We start from the raw sequence: 16,246 nt of genomic DNA on the forward strand, positions 1-16,246 counted from the left end.
CTTGAGCTCTTTAGAGGAAAAGTGAGATATAAATGTAATATCAACAAATAAAATGATGGTGCTTTTTACACAGAGCTAGAAAATGCTTTCTACTGTAATAGCTTACCTTCATGGCAGCTTAGTAAATTACAGTTTAGGGCCTCAGTTTACGAGGTGTCTCTAAATAGGAAAAGGAAAAAACACACCGAGAAACAAATGTTCAAGTTTTACATAATTACCTAATACACATTTGGGGGGAAGGCCATGGGGCCTCTTAAACTTGACATAATTTAGGGCCTCTTCAAGTCTGAATGTGGTCCTGTTTCACAGCCCAGCCGGCACTATTTTACAGACCACTTGAATAAATGTTGTATGATGCTGCGCACCCTAACCCCACAGATGCGAGCCTAAAATAAATGCCACTTTACGGTTTTTGTCTCTCAGAAACCCTTTGGCATTTTTCTATCCCATGTTAAAAATGTCAGAAAGCCAGCACATAACTCTCAGCAGGTTTCACTATTTCTGCTGGGACTCAGAGCCCCGTTTCTTCACACAGATGTCTGTCCACAAGAACTCCACAGTTGCTGCCTGCCTGCCAGGCATGTCTCTCTGATAATTCCCTGTTGGCTGATAGAGCAATCCTCAGCTGGGAGCAGCTGAGATACAGCTGCAGCTGCTAAATGCTTGTTGGCTGACCGTCTGGGCCTTTGGTCCTCTTGAGTCCACCTGATTCCCAATTGCTGCCTCCATATCTTTGCCTTCTTGGCTGCTTGCCTACCTCTGGTGTTCCAGTAACTGTTGTGAGACCATAGATAAGGAATATTCAGACAGTATTTAGGCTGAGGCGATGGCTGATAACCAATTATTTATTTCCACTCACAGAAGACATAATACTGCCAGACCGCAGAGGAGAATGTTGTGTTCTAAGGGGCCATAATGGAAGTTCCTGCCACACACAAACACACACTGGCCCCAATTTACATGTTGAGTATTTAATTACCACACCTGCATGCTATTTATTTATTCAACACATTTTAATTCTGCCATTCCTCACATAGGCTGTCCCCCCGTAACACCAATTTTCTTTTGGTTTTTTTTTTTAAATACTATCATCTCATGAGTCGTAAAATTAGAAAATTAAAGAATTAAAAATGAATGAATATAATTAAAACAAAAGCAGAGAAATAACATAAAACGGTGAATTGCAGCAACCAAACTAAATATGCAAGAGAGGCAACAGACAGAAGACTCATATTTCCAAGTACCCACCAAAATAAGGTTTCCTAGGAGGTGGGGAATGTACAGCTCCCCAGATGTTGCTGAACTATTACTCCCATCATCCTTTGCCATTGGTCATGCTAGCTGAGGCTGATGGGAGCTGGAGTCCAACAACATTTCAAAGGCCGCATATTCCCTGTGTTAGATGACCAAAATATAAAAAGGAAAGTATGACTCCTGGGGAAAGGAATTTTGAGAGATGGCACTCTCAAAAACCATTCAATACAAGTGCTCAGGTTGGCTCTTATTGAAAGAAGTAATCCTTCAAATACTCCGAGCCTGGTCCATTCAGCATTTTAAAGGTCATCTCTAGAACTTCATTTAAATAGGTCCTGGGGGCAAATTGCGACCCTCACTGCTTCATTTCAAACCAGTAGAAGTTTCTGAATACTCTTCAAATACAGCCCTATGTAGATTATGTTTACAGTTGTCTAATCTGGACATTACCAAGTCATGTCTGATTAGACATCTCCAAGAACAGGTGCAGCTGGCAGACTAACCTGGAAAAGGACAGTGGTCAGTGTCACTGCCTGAACATCTAGAAAATCTAGGGGCACCCCCAAACTGTGACTCTTTCTTTATGGGGAGTACAGCCTCATCCAAACCAAATTAAACACCTAAATCTATAACAACTCTTCTGCCAGCCACCAACAATTCCATCTTGTCTGGATTAAGTTTAACTGTGTCCACTAACACATTTGGCTCTTTACTGATCTCAGACACTGATTTGGTACCATTGCCTCTGTGGAATGCCAAAAGGAGAGGTGGCTATTCACATATTGATGACACCTAAATATTGGGTTGATCTCACCTACTGATTTCATGTGGAAGAACAGGGTAAATAATATTCTGCCCTTTCTCCAAGAGCCTTTAGTCAATAGCTGAACACATGCTTTGCTTGCAAAAGGTCACAGGTTCAATCCCTGGCATCCTGAGGAAGGGCTACAGAAGACTCAGCCAGTGCAGGCAAGCTAGAATAACCAATGGTCCGACATGATATTGAGTAGCTGCCTATATCAAAGCATGGTCCCTACTTTAGAGAAGAAAGTCCTTTATTTGAAGGCGTAAGTGACTACCTTTCAGAGAGTACATGGGATTCTTAATGTTTTCCCTAACAACAACCATAGTTCAGACTGAGGGCATGAATTTAAGGCCATTTCCATGAGCCCCTCCAGTCAAGATAGACTGGAATAATACATTATGCCTTGTTTTGAGATGAGCTGGAAAAAGAGAGAGAAGGTGCCTGGAAATTGCCTGAGCTATTTAAAGAAATGCGGGAAATTAATGTTCTTTCTGGGTCATGGAAACAAGGAAATGGCAAATAAGGATGTGTTCTAGAATATCACCAAGGTGTTTCTAGAAAATTATCATAAAACTCTGCAGAACAACCACTACCGATTCACAATATACCTTATTTTTAACTTGTGCTGTGAGGTTTGAGCTGCAAAGTATCTATGGCATGCAAAACTACTTTGCACCTGTTCAAATATTTGTTTTGTTCCATTGATTCCTTTTGAATGGCTCAGCCATGCCTGAGGATCCAATTCCACAGTGAACTGGTAAGCGTTGGTGTAGTGCTGGTCTTCCAAATTTTGAGGTACAATGCTATTTACTTTGTGGTTTTGGCCTAGGTTAGGGGTCCCCAACTTTTATTGAGCCCAGGGACGCATTTTAAAATCTAATAAATTATTGTGAGAACCACAAAATGCCCATTTCACAGAATAAAAAATGGCAATGCTCAACCCCCAGTTAAAAAAACCAGCCAAAATACCTGTACCTCCAAAAACAAAGAAACAAGTAAAATGGGGGGGAGGCATGCAGCTCTCCCAAACTTTCAAATTCAATAAAATTGAGAGAAACAGAAGATTTTGGGTGACCCCAAAGGGGAGTGTCTGTGAGTGTAGTTCAGAGGCAGGTTTAGGACAGTCTTACCAGTTTCACTACACTGGGCACTGAGCCTAGTGAGTGCTGCAGGACATCACAACTATGACATAGTGAATTAAGCAGAATGGAAGGAAGGGGTTATCAAACTTTGGCCTCACACATGGCACCACTGAAATCTGAATAACCAAAGTTTGCTCCTGGTGCAGTTGTTCTTCACAGGCACATCACTAAGGACCCAAGTGTCAGGTATGAGTGCAGGAGCCAGACCCTGTGACCAATAGGACTTTGCAGGACTGGGGCCTTCCTAAGTTTGTTCTGAAGAGGCAAGGCACAGCCTCACAGGTGAGGCCGATTGGTAACTCACAGCAACTGGTGGCAAGAGCTGGGAAGGGATATAAGGTCAGCATTTCCCTTCGGCTCTTTGCCACAGCAACACACTTCTTGCCTTTTGCTTCTTGCTTCCTGATCCTTGAACCTCGGCTTCTTGACTCCCTGCTTCTTGATCCTCGGACCCTTGGCTTCTTGACTCCTGGCTCTCTGACCCTTGGACTCTTGGCTCCTGACTTCTGGACCCCTGTTCCTGCTCCAACCCCGCCATCTTGCCCCCGGTCCTCACGTCCTCTGCCAGAACTTCGATTGCCCATGACACCAAGTTAGGATTAACCAGTAATAGAACAGCAGCAGTTAGTACCATCACTTTGTGCAGTGGTGATCAAGGAGGTAATGTCAACATACAGAAAGATAATTTCAGGCACCCCTGCCGAAGACAAAATCGCTCTTGAGCAGGAGAGTTATTTCACATGTCATACAAAAGTTGACTATGAGTTGCTACTGGAGATGAAGGAAATAGCTCACAGCAGATAGTGTGCCCCAGGCACAACTCTGATTATTTGGACCTGTGTAGGTGGGTTCCCACAAAGCAAGGCACAGTGATAACAGCAAGAACTTTTATTGAACTAACAGAACTGGACAACAGGGGCAAAGAAACTGCTTATATACATTTCTGACGGCCTAGACCACTCCCACTGTCAACATGATTGGCTGTCTGAACTCCCAAGCTGCAAATAATAACTTAGAGTTTAAGGGCCAATGGCAGTAGCCCAAATCCTGAAATGTTCTGTGATTGGATATCATGTATCGAATCAGAACACAGGGGCTCAGAATCCTTAGTCCAGACTCTAACTCAGGCAGACACAGACCACTGAATACATAACAACCAGCATAACACAAGTGAGTGAGTGAGCAGTGGGCAAGATTAATGAAATCAGACAAAAATTAGCATTTACTAAACAAATGCATGCCAGCTACTTCACATTTGCATGCAGCAGGAAAGAAGCAGGAGCCATCAGACTTATGGAAACTCAGAAAAACCCAGGGCTTCAAGTTAATGCTATACGTCAACACAACACCGACATGGCTGGCCACATCTCCATGCTATTCGCCATGCTGGGGAAATGTGCAGACTTAAGTACTTTACTTAACAAAAACCAGCTCAGATTCTGCACAGTTCAGACAATATTTTAGCTTCTGGGTATGTTGATTCTCTTGCCTTACTGCATGGGGATAAAATAAATGCACTCATCCCATATTAATGTGGAACCAAACAGCCTGATCTTACACTTGTTTACTGAAAAGTACTGTAAGGTTCACTTATGGGAAACTAGTGTTGGGACTAACATAGGTGAATGCAACTGGGCACAGCTATGGACAACCAAACTTTTCAAGTGTGGTGTAGTGGTTAAGAGCGGTAGACATGTAATCTGGTGAACTGGGTTTGTGTCTCCGCTCCTCTACATGCAGCTGCTGGGTGACCTTGGGCTAGTCACACTTCTTTGAAGTCTCTCAGCCCTACTCACCTCACAGAGTGTTTGTTGTGGGGGACGAAGGGAAAGGAGAATGTTAGCCACTTTGAGACTCCTTTGGGTAGTGATAAAGCGGGATATCAAATCCAAACTCTTCTTCTTCTTCAAGTCAGTATTGGCATATATTAAGGAGAGCTCTAGCAAGATTGTTTAGATGATGCAGAACATTGGTGCAACTGCCCCATATGATCCCTGGATTATCTCCTACATGTTGGAGAGGGTGTGATCATAAGGGAAGGCACTACCAAATGTGTTGGACCTGCCCAATGGTGCAGACCTTTCAGGGGGTAGCGCGTGTGGAGATTTCAAAGATAATCTGGGAACAAATTGATTTCACTCCTCAATTGCCCGTTCTTTCTCTTTTTTGAGGGGATGAATAAAGACATTAAGACCAAAGGCCAGTAAAGAAGGTTACTAGTTGCAGAAAGAATCTCCATAGTTCAAAACTGGTGAAACTTACAAAGTATGGGACTAGATTTATGGTTTGAGAATGTATGGAGAATAGGAATTTGGGGAGAAAATAACCCATGATGTAGCAGCATTGAAGGGGAAAAAAGAATCCAGATATTTTCTATGCCAGTTGGTGGCCATTTATTACATATGTTAATACTCTGGGAGTGTCAGCTTCATCAGCACAGACTTTCTGTACTGATTGCTTACCCTTTGTTAAAATAATGTTAATGTGTGTCCGATCTCCTTTGGGTGACAGAGACTATAATGATATGTTACATAAATTCTCTGTTGAAGGAATGACAAAAATAGATAAGAAACAAACACGAGTGAAGATTGTGGGTTTTTTTAATATTGTAATTTCATGACATGAACTGCCCTGAGATCTATGAGTTTAGGGCGGCTTACAAATTTAATACATAAAGAAATGATACGTCATAAATAGAATATGAATGATAATACCAGCCGTCTGGTGGAAGGGGGGGACATTTAGATTGTATGGATGTTATTGTCTTCAGCTAATGCATATTATTGCAAAATCAATAAAACTACTGTATTTGGGTGGAAGGGAAGGAGTAAGGTCCACTGAGTTCAATAGGACTAAACTCTCGGTTTATGTGATTCGTTGTTACTAGGAAGTTGCATGGTTAGAGATTATTTGTTGCTGAAATTACTTAGGAGGAAATAGTGAAGGCAGTCTCAAACCATGAGTTTGAGGAACTTCTGTGAAAATGTCCTGCCTATCTACTTTAACCTCAGTTTCCATTCCACTTGGGCTTTGCTTGAACATGGTACTGTAATGCAATTAAAAACAAGCATTTACTCAGTTTTGCTTATCCCTGGTGTATAATGTTTCAAAACCTTATGCCAAATGTATTGTCTCATATGCTGTAGCCCTATTTGGATACAATGTTGTTTTCTACCCTGCATGCTAATAGGAAAAAATTTTCCTCCTCCTCCTCCTCCCCCTCTTCTTCTTCTTCTTCTTCTTCTTCTTCTTCTTCTTCTTCTTCTTCTTCTTCTTCTTCTTCTTCTTCTCCAAAACCAAACCCAAACAATTTAATAACTGTCAAAGACGAGGCTATGCTAATTGTGTTCTTTTGCATCTGTTTGGTCCAATGTTTCAGGGAGTGTCTCAGATCCACGAAATGCCTCAAGGTACTCAATTTTTATCATTTGTATCTCTGATTTGGCAGACAGATGCGGGGAAAACACATGGCGGAGAATTCCCTGGTAACTTCACAGCTGCAGATACTGAAATTAAATGGCTGCAGTCAGCATAAACATAATGCTCAGATGCTTCCTTCCTTGTCTAAAAAAAATGACAGAATTCAACAGCAAGTGCCATTAAAATGATTGCAAGGTAGTGCTCTTGCTCAACTTCCATTAATTTCAATGTGGCGCATGCAGGAGAACTTCTCAGTGTGTTAATAGTAATAATGTGTTGATATTAATGTTGTCATCCACTATTACTATTATTACTACTATTACTACCAGAATGATTTAAACTATAAGAAGCCAGCGTAAATTAGGTTGGCATCATTTGCCTATTCTGAATTCCGTTCAAGAAGCCTATGGGAAGAGCTGTTGCCAGCTGAGCTGGCAGGTACCAGCAAATATGGGCCCTTGTCCTGAGCACTGGGCCCTACATCACAGGATCGAGCTCAGCAGGGTTTGTAATACTGTCCGTATGAGTCTCTTATTGGCCTGTCATGCCCCAGGAACACCGTTTGGGTGGGTGGGGAACTCAGAGCAGTATAAGTTCCATTGGCTTGAGTTCCACTAGCTGCACCTGACCCGTGCCAGAGTGAGGGATGTAAGCTGTCACAGGCCTGGCTGAAAAAGCCCATATCTAAACTCTCTCACCCTGATGGATCTTGGTTTTGAATTGCACTGTGAGACTTATTTGCATGAGATGCTACTGATTTTTATGAAAAGTGGGGGTGGGGGAACTCTACCAGTGCTGGAAGCAGCCAACTTCATTGAAGCCACTATTTTGATTTCTGACAGTGCCCTTCCCCTCATGCACAATCACCCTGGGGCATTATGGGAGACTAACATGGTGGCTCCAAGCCATACAGCACAGAGGGTCCAGAATCTCCAGGTTAAAGAGGGAATGCATCAGGGTAGCAGTGGCCTCTAGTGAGGCTCTGGGGGGCCAGGAGGCACCCAAGATTGCCGTGAACTGGTGCAAGTCCTGTTAAGGCGAATACGTGTGTTTTTAAAAATCCCAACAATATTTCAAATTATCAATTAAAAAATAAATACTAAAAGCCACCTGTAAGATATCTGTAGTAAAATATCATATCTAAAAAATGCTCCTAGAAAATATACCATAGCTGTTTGGCAAAAGGCGAGCAATGATAGAGACTGAATAACTAACTTCCACTGCGTTAGTGCTCCCACAGAAAAGGTCCTGTTCTTTGTGCTTGTTCTTATGGTGCACACATTTCCACCATGAGCCACTTGCAATTTTTTGGTAACATTTGAAGGGTATTTTAGAGCCTGAAAATGCATCATAAACATGGCTGAAAGGGGCACATAGCCCATTATGTTTGCCGCATTTTTGAGATGCACGAATGCTGTTCAGCCATTACAGAAAATATGCAAGTTTGCAGAAAAGTGGTAGCCTTTGGAGCCTCAGAATCTGCCCAAGATATTTTGCTACCTGAGGCAAAGCAGCAAATAATGCCTACCTCACAATTCAAGGTGCAATTTGAACCTGAGCCACAAAATCTGTGAAATACCTCTCTTCTTCCTTGGTAGTTAGATACAACAACAATAATAAATTAAATAACTAACAATTTGCTGCCCTTTTGTGACACTCAAAATCTCTGTGCCTAATGGTAGGGCTGGCCCCTTTTTCAGATACTGTAATACCAGTGATAACACTCAAACTTTAGGTGGGGGAAGCCAGCGCAGGAGTATGAGTCAGTTTTATCTTAAATTCAGTTGTCAGCTTGTGTTTCTGGGAAGTTGTGAGACAATGTTGTGCTTTTCAATTAATTCAATTAACTCTTGCTTCTGGCACTTCAACTCAATTTTCAGAGATGTCCGAAGAACGAATGTACTGATTGTACTTTTTTGCATCTCATTGCCATTCAACTTTCACTGTACAATTTCCACCTTTATGTACCTGCCAACTAAGATTTCATGCATCTGATGCAGTGGGCTTATGCCATAATAAATAGGTTAGTCTTTAAAGTGCTACAAGACTCTTTGTTTGTTTTGCTGTCAGAGACTAGCACAGGTACCTCTCTGGAAATTTTTACCCATGCTGGGTCCTATCCCTGATCTGCTGGGAATCTTGTCCTTTGACTGCACTGTACACAGGTCACCAAAAGAATCACTTTCTATATGGGACACCCACCCACACCTACCCCCACTCCAAAGCCCAAACTATTTTCACAGACTCAAAAGGGCTCCAGATTTGTTCTTCGCCAACAGCACCCCAAAATTCCACATGGCAAATTGTTTTTGAAATTGAGAAGGGAGTGTTTAGTCAACTGTTGTTGGTGTGTGTGTGTGTGTGTGCGTGCCATTTTTGTGGCAGCTTAACTTGTGTATTGAGCTCCATAGATTTCTATCCTTTGCAAAGATTCAGGAGAGGTAACAGCATCATGAATTAGCTATTCAAAATGAATTAGCTGCTCTTTTTAGACCTACTTATGTGGGAATAATTAAATGAAATTGAACTCGCTTCTAAGCAGACATGCATAAGATTAAATCACCTTTAAATCACTTTCTTTTACAATACTTCTATTCCACATTTGTGTAAATGTAGGAATTAAAGAATAAAGGAAAAAAGGAGCTGACAGTGCTGAAAGACTACATGAGAGTTGGAAAGTCCCTACCGACATACAGGTCTTATCTCTGCTATGAAATCCACAAGGTTGCTTTAAGCTTGACAATATATCTCATGCTCAACCTCATGGAGATAATAACACTGACCTTGCGAGGTCCTTATAAATAAAACTGAGATAATGCTTGTGAAATTATTTAGTCCTTCAAAGTGCTACGTAAAAACTGTTGGGTTTTTTTATTCATTCCTTTATTTCCTGCCCTTCCTCCAAGGATACCAGGACAGTTTGCATAGCACCCCATCCCCTATTTTATCTTCAGGCCAATGCTGCAAGATAGTAACTGGTTCAAGGTCACCAGTGAGCTTCATGAAAGTGGATCTGCCCACCCCAAGTCCCAGTCTGAAACGTGAAACCATAGAATCATAGAGCTGTAGAGTTGGAAGGGACCCTGAGGGTCATCTAGTCCAACCCACTGCAATGCAGGAATATGCAGCTGCCCCATACGGGGATCAAACTTGCAACCTTGGCATCATCAGCACCACACTCTAACCAACTGAGCTATCCAGGTCTATCACCCCACATTCTAAAAAAAACATTCATTTTGGTACACGCTTTGCTCTAATGATACATATTGTTATTATTATTTACATAATAATCTCTGCACAACACAGACTTTGCATTTTGGACTGTCGAAAGCAATTTACACATTGCCTTTGAACATATTCTCAATATTTTATATTCAATTTGTGTTATCCCACCTAAGAGATATTTGTTCCTGAGACCAGTGCTTTTTTTCTTTTAAAAATGTTTAGGGGTACTCTATTTTTCCTACTCATATTGAAAAACTGTCCCTCAATGAGGTCAAACTTAGATTCACAAAATGTTTAGGGGTATGGTACTGCTGCGTCCCCCCAGAAAAAAGCACTGGCTGAGATCATACATTTTTGGACAATTTTAATACTAAAGGTACAACTAAAGCAAACTAATGTGGCAGTGAACTTACAAGTTATATCAGTCTTGCCAAAGCATTGTATGATCATGTCTCTCTTCACTGACAAATGCAATCATTTTCCATGCACTATTTGCACAATTTGTTAAAGATTACATAAGCTAGCCTTCCCTGAGCTGGTGTCCTCTAGATGTTTTGAACTTACAGTTCCCATCAGCCAGCATGAGCAATGGTTAGGAGTGATGGGAGTTCTAGTCCAAATTATCTGGAGGGTAGTCAAACAACATCTGAAGAGCACCAGCTTTGGGAAGACCGATGTTTGTTGTTGTTGTTGTTGTTGTTTAGTCGTTTAGTCGTGTCCGACTCTTCGTGATCCCATGGACCAGAGAACGCCTGGCACCTCTGTCCTCCACTGCCTCCCGCAGTTTGGTCAAACTCATGCTGGTAACCTCGAAAACACTATCCAACCATCTCGTCCTCTGTCATCCCCTTCTCCTTGTGCCCTCAATCTTTCCCAACATCAGGGTCTTTTCCAGGGAGTCTTCTCTTCTCATGAGGTGGCCAAAGTACTGGAGCCTCAGCTTCAGGATCTGTCCTTCCAGTGAGCACTCAGGGCTGATTTCCTTCAGAATGGAGAGGTTTGATCTTCTTGCAGTCCATGGGACTCTCAAGACTCTCCTCCAGCACCATAATTCAAAAGCATCAATTCTTCGGCGATGTAGACATGATGAAATAAGTGGATTGAACTTGTTTGGTTCTGATAGTTAAAAGGAAGCAATAGAAATAGTTCCAGAGCACTGGCATTGTGGAGCTGGACTATGGTCAGCCCAGAACTGTGGGCCCCAAACTGGTGTCCTCTAGTTATTGTTGGACTCCAACTCCCATCAGCCTCAGCCAGCATGGCCAACCATCAGATGATTGGAGCTACAGTACAAAACATATGGAGAGTACAAGGTTAGGGAAGAGTGGCTTCAAGACCAGGAGTGGATTTGATAATACAGTGCCCTGAGTGATGACAAAATTTGCCCCCCCCCATATGTGTTGTTGTTATTTGCCCCCTTAGGAGAACCATCCACACTGTGCTTAATCAGGCACTGTCAAGAGAGTACCAGCAGAACTCAAGAGACCTAGCTTCAAATCACCACAAAACTCACTGGATGACATGGACTGTCTGCATACAGAGGAGTGCTGGGAGGCACCAGCTGAAGAAACTCCAAGGAAATCCCCAAGAGAAGAAGGGGGTTGGTGGTGGGATGGCGATGAATGGTCAGAGGAAGAAGAGGGAGCAGACTGGAAGGAGGAGGTGTCGGAAGCTAAAGAGGCAACAGGGCTTAGTGAGGAGGGAGAGGTTATGGCAGAGGGCAATCCAGAATCAGAAGCAGGAGAGGAGAGGGGCCAGAATACAGAGGAGTGGCAGGCTGCTGAAGAATCCAGGAAGTCTCCCTCTCCTGCCGCAACTCCTCTCCCTGGTCACCCAGAACACGTAGAGAAATGAAGAGGGCAGAGCGATGAGAGACAAGACGATGGAGCCTTACGCTACTGGGGAAGGAACCAGAGGAGGAGTCTTAATGAGTGGTGGGAAGGCGGGCACCTTCAGTAAATATTCTCTATGGTTAGATAATTGGCATGGCAGGGACCAAGAGGCACATGTCTCTGGGACCAGGACTTGAGAAGAATCCATCTGGTGGTAATCCTGCTTACAAAAACCAGAACAGTATCTGGGCAGACTAGGTCAAGACTGACTGTGACCCAGACAGGTCCAAGCCTGACCTGGAAGCTTTTATAGCCTGTAAACAGCGTTTCCGTGCGCTGCTCTGGTTTCGCCAGAAGTCATGCTGGCCACATGACCCGGGAAAACTGTCTGCAGACAAACATCGGCTCCCTCAGCCAGTAAAGCTAGATGAGCGCCGCAACCCCAGAGTCGTTCGCGGCTGGACTTAACTGTCAGGGTTCCTTTACCTTTACCTTTAGATAATGAGAAACCAATGGTGGTCTTGTGGAAGTAGAAAGCTGTGGTTCCAGGGGCTATGGTTTCTGACAACTAGTTATCATTATGTACAGACAGATAAAGATAACCTCATTCTACCTATACTTATCCACACACTTAACTCAGTTCAGATACTCTGCTTCATTCTCTTCCACCACCTGAAGTTCAGCAGACGAGCACAGAAGACAGGGTAGCCTTTCCACAGGAAGTCTACCTGGCCCAGTCTCTGCTTTGCAGTGCATGACCGACAATATTCTTAAGAAGGCTTTTGATGCAGTGATCTGAGTTACGGCCGACAATGTTATTGAGATGCTTTTGGCTGATGCTATTCATCTGAAGTCTGCTTAATTTAATTTTAACTTCATTTTGTGCTGGCAGAGCTTGGTTCTTGCTTCAACAGTGTTTGAACGGAACCGGTTCCACCACCAGCCTCTTTTCTTTTTTCCCTCTCTTTTCCCTCTTCAGCAAACAAAACAGCCAAAAAAAAACAACAACTTCATTTTGTGCTCTTCCATTTTCCAATTTGTATTTGTTATTAACCACCTTGAATATCAAGACTGATAAAAAGCAGGGTGTGTAGAAACAAAATGTACATTTTTTTCTGCATTAGCCCATTGTGGCTTAGAAAGACAAGCTGTCATTTGCAGCATAAGTCTGCCTGGTCCCTTTAAAGGCTTTCAAGACCCTTGCTAGTAAGAATACCTGTGTGTCATTTAATTTAATTTCGAACACTTGTATAAATTAATAAGTGCTCGTGGGCATATGGTTCACAGTCTCTCTCTCTCTCTAGATGGATAGACATTACTGACTAAAAGCAAAGATAAGCATTTCTGACTGCCTCTTACCATAAATGAAAACCTTTCTGAGGACGAATGCTACATCATATCAAACACAATTACTGGGTCCATTTGGGGTTCCACATCCCAAACGGCATAGCCCTCCTGCTTCTTCTCTAACAGGTTCCACGGCTATAAAAGAGGATGCAGCCCTCCCCACATTTGGACGGCATCAGAAAAATTGCACTGAGCTTGCTCAAATACAATACTGACAGGATAACAATACAGAGGCAGAGCAGTAAGGATAGCAGTCAGCACCAGAAGTTCAAACAAACATTACAGAGAAACTTGAGTAGTTTTTATTTTGATAACAGGCATTTATGGCCACAGACACGTTCTAAGAGTTATACTAGCCAGAGATAATTTTGTGTTGCAAATGGCAATGCGGTGTAGCTGAGAGACCAATTGACTTATCTTTAATTTGATTGTAGCTTCAAACCAGTCATTTCTCTGCTAGGCGAAAAAGAGAGGAGATGGAGAGAAATTGGGCACAACACATATCATGTACACACAAACACAATAACTGTGGTAGTGGCCTGTAAAGGCAGTGTGGTGTAGTGGAGTGATAGACTCGTAATCTGGTGAACCGGGTTCACTTCCCCGCTCCTCCACATGCAGCTGCTGGGTGACCTTGGGCTAGTCACACTTCTCTGAAGTCTCTCAGCCTCATTCACCTCACAGAGTGTTTGTTGTGGGGGAGGAAGGGAAAGGAGAATGTTAGCCACTTTGAGACTCCTTTGGGTAGTAATAAAGCGGGATATCAAATCCAAACTCCTCCTCTTCTTCTTCTTCTTCTTCTTCTTCTTCTTCTTCTTCTTCTTCTTCTTCTTCTTCTTCTTCTTCTTCTTCTTCTTCTTCTTGTGCCCCTGTAATGTTGTACCTGTGCATATGGAAATAAGCAGACCACTACGAAAAACACTTGTGGGCATCCAGTGCTTTTTTTCTGGGTGTGCGCATACCCCTAAACATTTTGTGAATCTAAGTTTGGCCTCATTGTGGGGCAGTATTTCAATATGAGTAGGAAAATGAGAGTACCCCTAAACATTCTTTTAGGAAAAAAGCACTGTTGCCTCAGTCCACTCTGCTTGAGAAGAAACTGCCATGTAAAAAACCCCCGGGGGGGGGGGATTTATGACCTTCCAAATGTTGAGCTCCAATTCCCTTCAGCCCCAGAGGACATGAACAGTGATCTGAGATGAATCTCAGTTGCAGTCCAATAATATCTGCTGTTAAAGCTCTGTAAAGCCTGCCCTCACTGTTTATTTATTACATTTATGTACCATTTTTTTTCTTCCAAGGAGCTCAAAATGGTGTCCACCAGCTTTCACCTACCAACATCTGCAAGCTTTCACCAAGGCCGTCTCCGACTATGCATATCAGCCGCCTTCAAGCTGTGATCCCACTCTGCCCATGAACTTGCCTTCTCATTGCTTCACAGCGGCTCACTGCAGGTTTCGTATCTGCCAGTTTGCCTCCATGTGGAAGGAGATCATCCAGTGCTGAATGCCACTACTTCCCACTGCATTCTCTTTGGGAAGGAAAAAAGCTTTTGCCTTGGTTTTCCCCTTGGCCCACCTTTATATATCCACTCATCTGCCATGCACTTTTGTGACATCACAGGAAGTTCACAGAATGGCAACGCAGCTGGGGACGCATCATATCCTTCTCAGCCCTCTGCATTGATTTGCTCATTTGACTGTTTAATATTAAAATATGTAAAGCCCACCCCTTATCTGCACTTGTACCAGAGAAGGGTATGCCATGAACCCAGGGGCTGAGGGCATTTTTCAACCCATTGGCTGCACTCCTTTTGTGTTCAACATTCCAGGGCCAGTAGGGGTGGGGAGGGGCAGAGGCAAAAGGGAGCTGAACGACAAATGTGACTCTTGGTACAGTGTGCTGCATTCCAGAAACTTCTGCACCCCCACTTTCCTCTCTCCATCCAGTTATGCAAGTAGCACAATCGTAGTTCAAGGAAACACCCCAACCAGGCAAAAGCCCTTGAAGAGGATGTGGAGCACAGCTGCTGATTAGCTTAGCCTTGGAAGAGTCCGGAAGGCCAGATAAGACTTGCCTGGAGGGCTGCTTTTGGCTCATTCTGGCCATAAAATAAATGATAAGGAATCAATCTTTTAGTATGTCGGCACCCACATTTTGGAACTCCCTACCTATTGACGCGAGGCAGGCGCCTTCACTGTACTCTTTTCAGCAGTTGCTTTTGTTTAGACAAGCCTGCCCAGATATGAGGAATGTTTGCCCACCCCAAGCTGGCTGTAGGTGAGGGACTGGCTAATGGCAGACTGAAGTTGGTGGGGCAGCTCCCCTTAGCCCTAAAGGTCCGGCCTCCACTGAGTATTTCCACAAATAACAGGTACGCTGTTAAGACTAAAACCACACACTGGGTTGTGTTACCTGGATTGCCTGTTTCATCACATTTGACTTCTCTTTACAACTCCAGGTCAGTCTATGCTCATGTGCTGAGGAAATAACTCTTTGACATCTATTTCACATGTGTGTGTTTTCAGATTGCAGGGGGTTATACAGGTAAATGACCTTCTCTTCCTAGAACTGTCTGTGACACCCGGAGAACTGCCCATCTGGCAAAAACAGCACCATCGTGATCTGATACTATAAAGGTGAAGGTTTGTTATTCATTCCCCTGGTTTCAATAAATGCCCCTAACCATCTGTTTGTGGAACCGCTGTGTTGGCCCCAGATCTGGAAATGTGTCCAAAAGTGACGCAGCATGGAGTGTATCAGCAGTTGAATCATCCCCTGCCATCGTTTCCTGAAATACTCGTGACTTTCCTTCCATGTCTCCCATCCAACTGCCAATCGGACCTGCCCTGTGTGGCTTGAAATATGACTGTAATTTGGCTGTAGAAATGCAAGCCATAAATCTGAGTTATGTCCCTCCTGTTGGTTACTCTGACTAATGTATATTATGCTTGTAGTTAATGAGGGCTGAGACACACTTCGCTTGCATCCTTTATCGCTGCATGATGTGAGTGACTCCAGGCAGATTGCTACATGATCCCTGTATTATTATTATTATTATTATTATTATTATTCATTTGATATCAGAGATGCTACAAGTGGCATTCACATTCCAAGTAAATGTATACGGCACCTACAAATTGCTTTGATTGTCTATCTCCCTTTCATCCGTCTTGAGCAGTGTCTGCAAGAAATATTATTTTGTATGGGTGGTATTCAGC

The 16,246-nt window shown here is 43.1% G+C and overlaps 1 protein-coding gene across 2 annotated transcripts in view; it reads right to left on the reverse strand.

Annotated features, from left to right (window-relative positions):
• The window catches only part of OTUD4 (OTU deubiquitinase 4), a 72,954-nt gene extending 58,398 nt beyond the window's left edge, over positions 1–14,556 (reverse strand). Inside the window, exon 1 of one of the 2 annotated variants that reach the window (XM_081925950.1) lies at positions 14,445–14,556. The gene's annotated coding sequence lies outside the window, so the exon portion shown is untranslated. The remainder of the gene's footprint in view (positions 1–14,444) is intronic. The other variant, XM_081925951.1, reaches the window with a different exon arrangement.
• Between the last annotated feature and the right edge of the window lie 1,690 nt (positions 14,557–16,246).

This window comes from Podarcis melisellensis (genome assembly GCF_964234715.1).
Source record: "Podarcis melisellensis genome assembly, chromosome: 9".
Lineage (NCBI taxonomy): Eukaryota > Metazoa > Chordata > Lepidosauria > Squamata > Lacertidae > Podarcis > Podarcis melisellensis.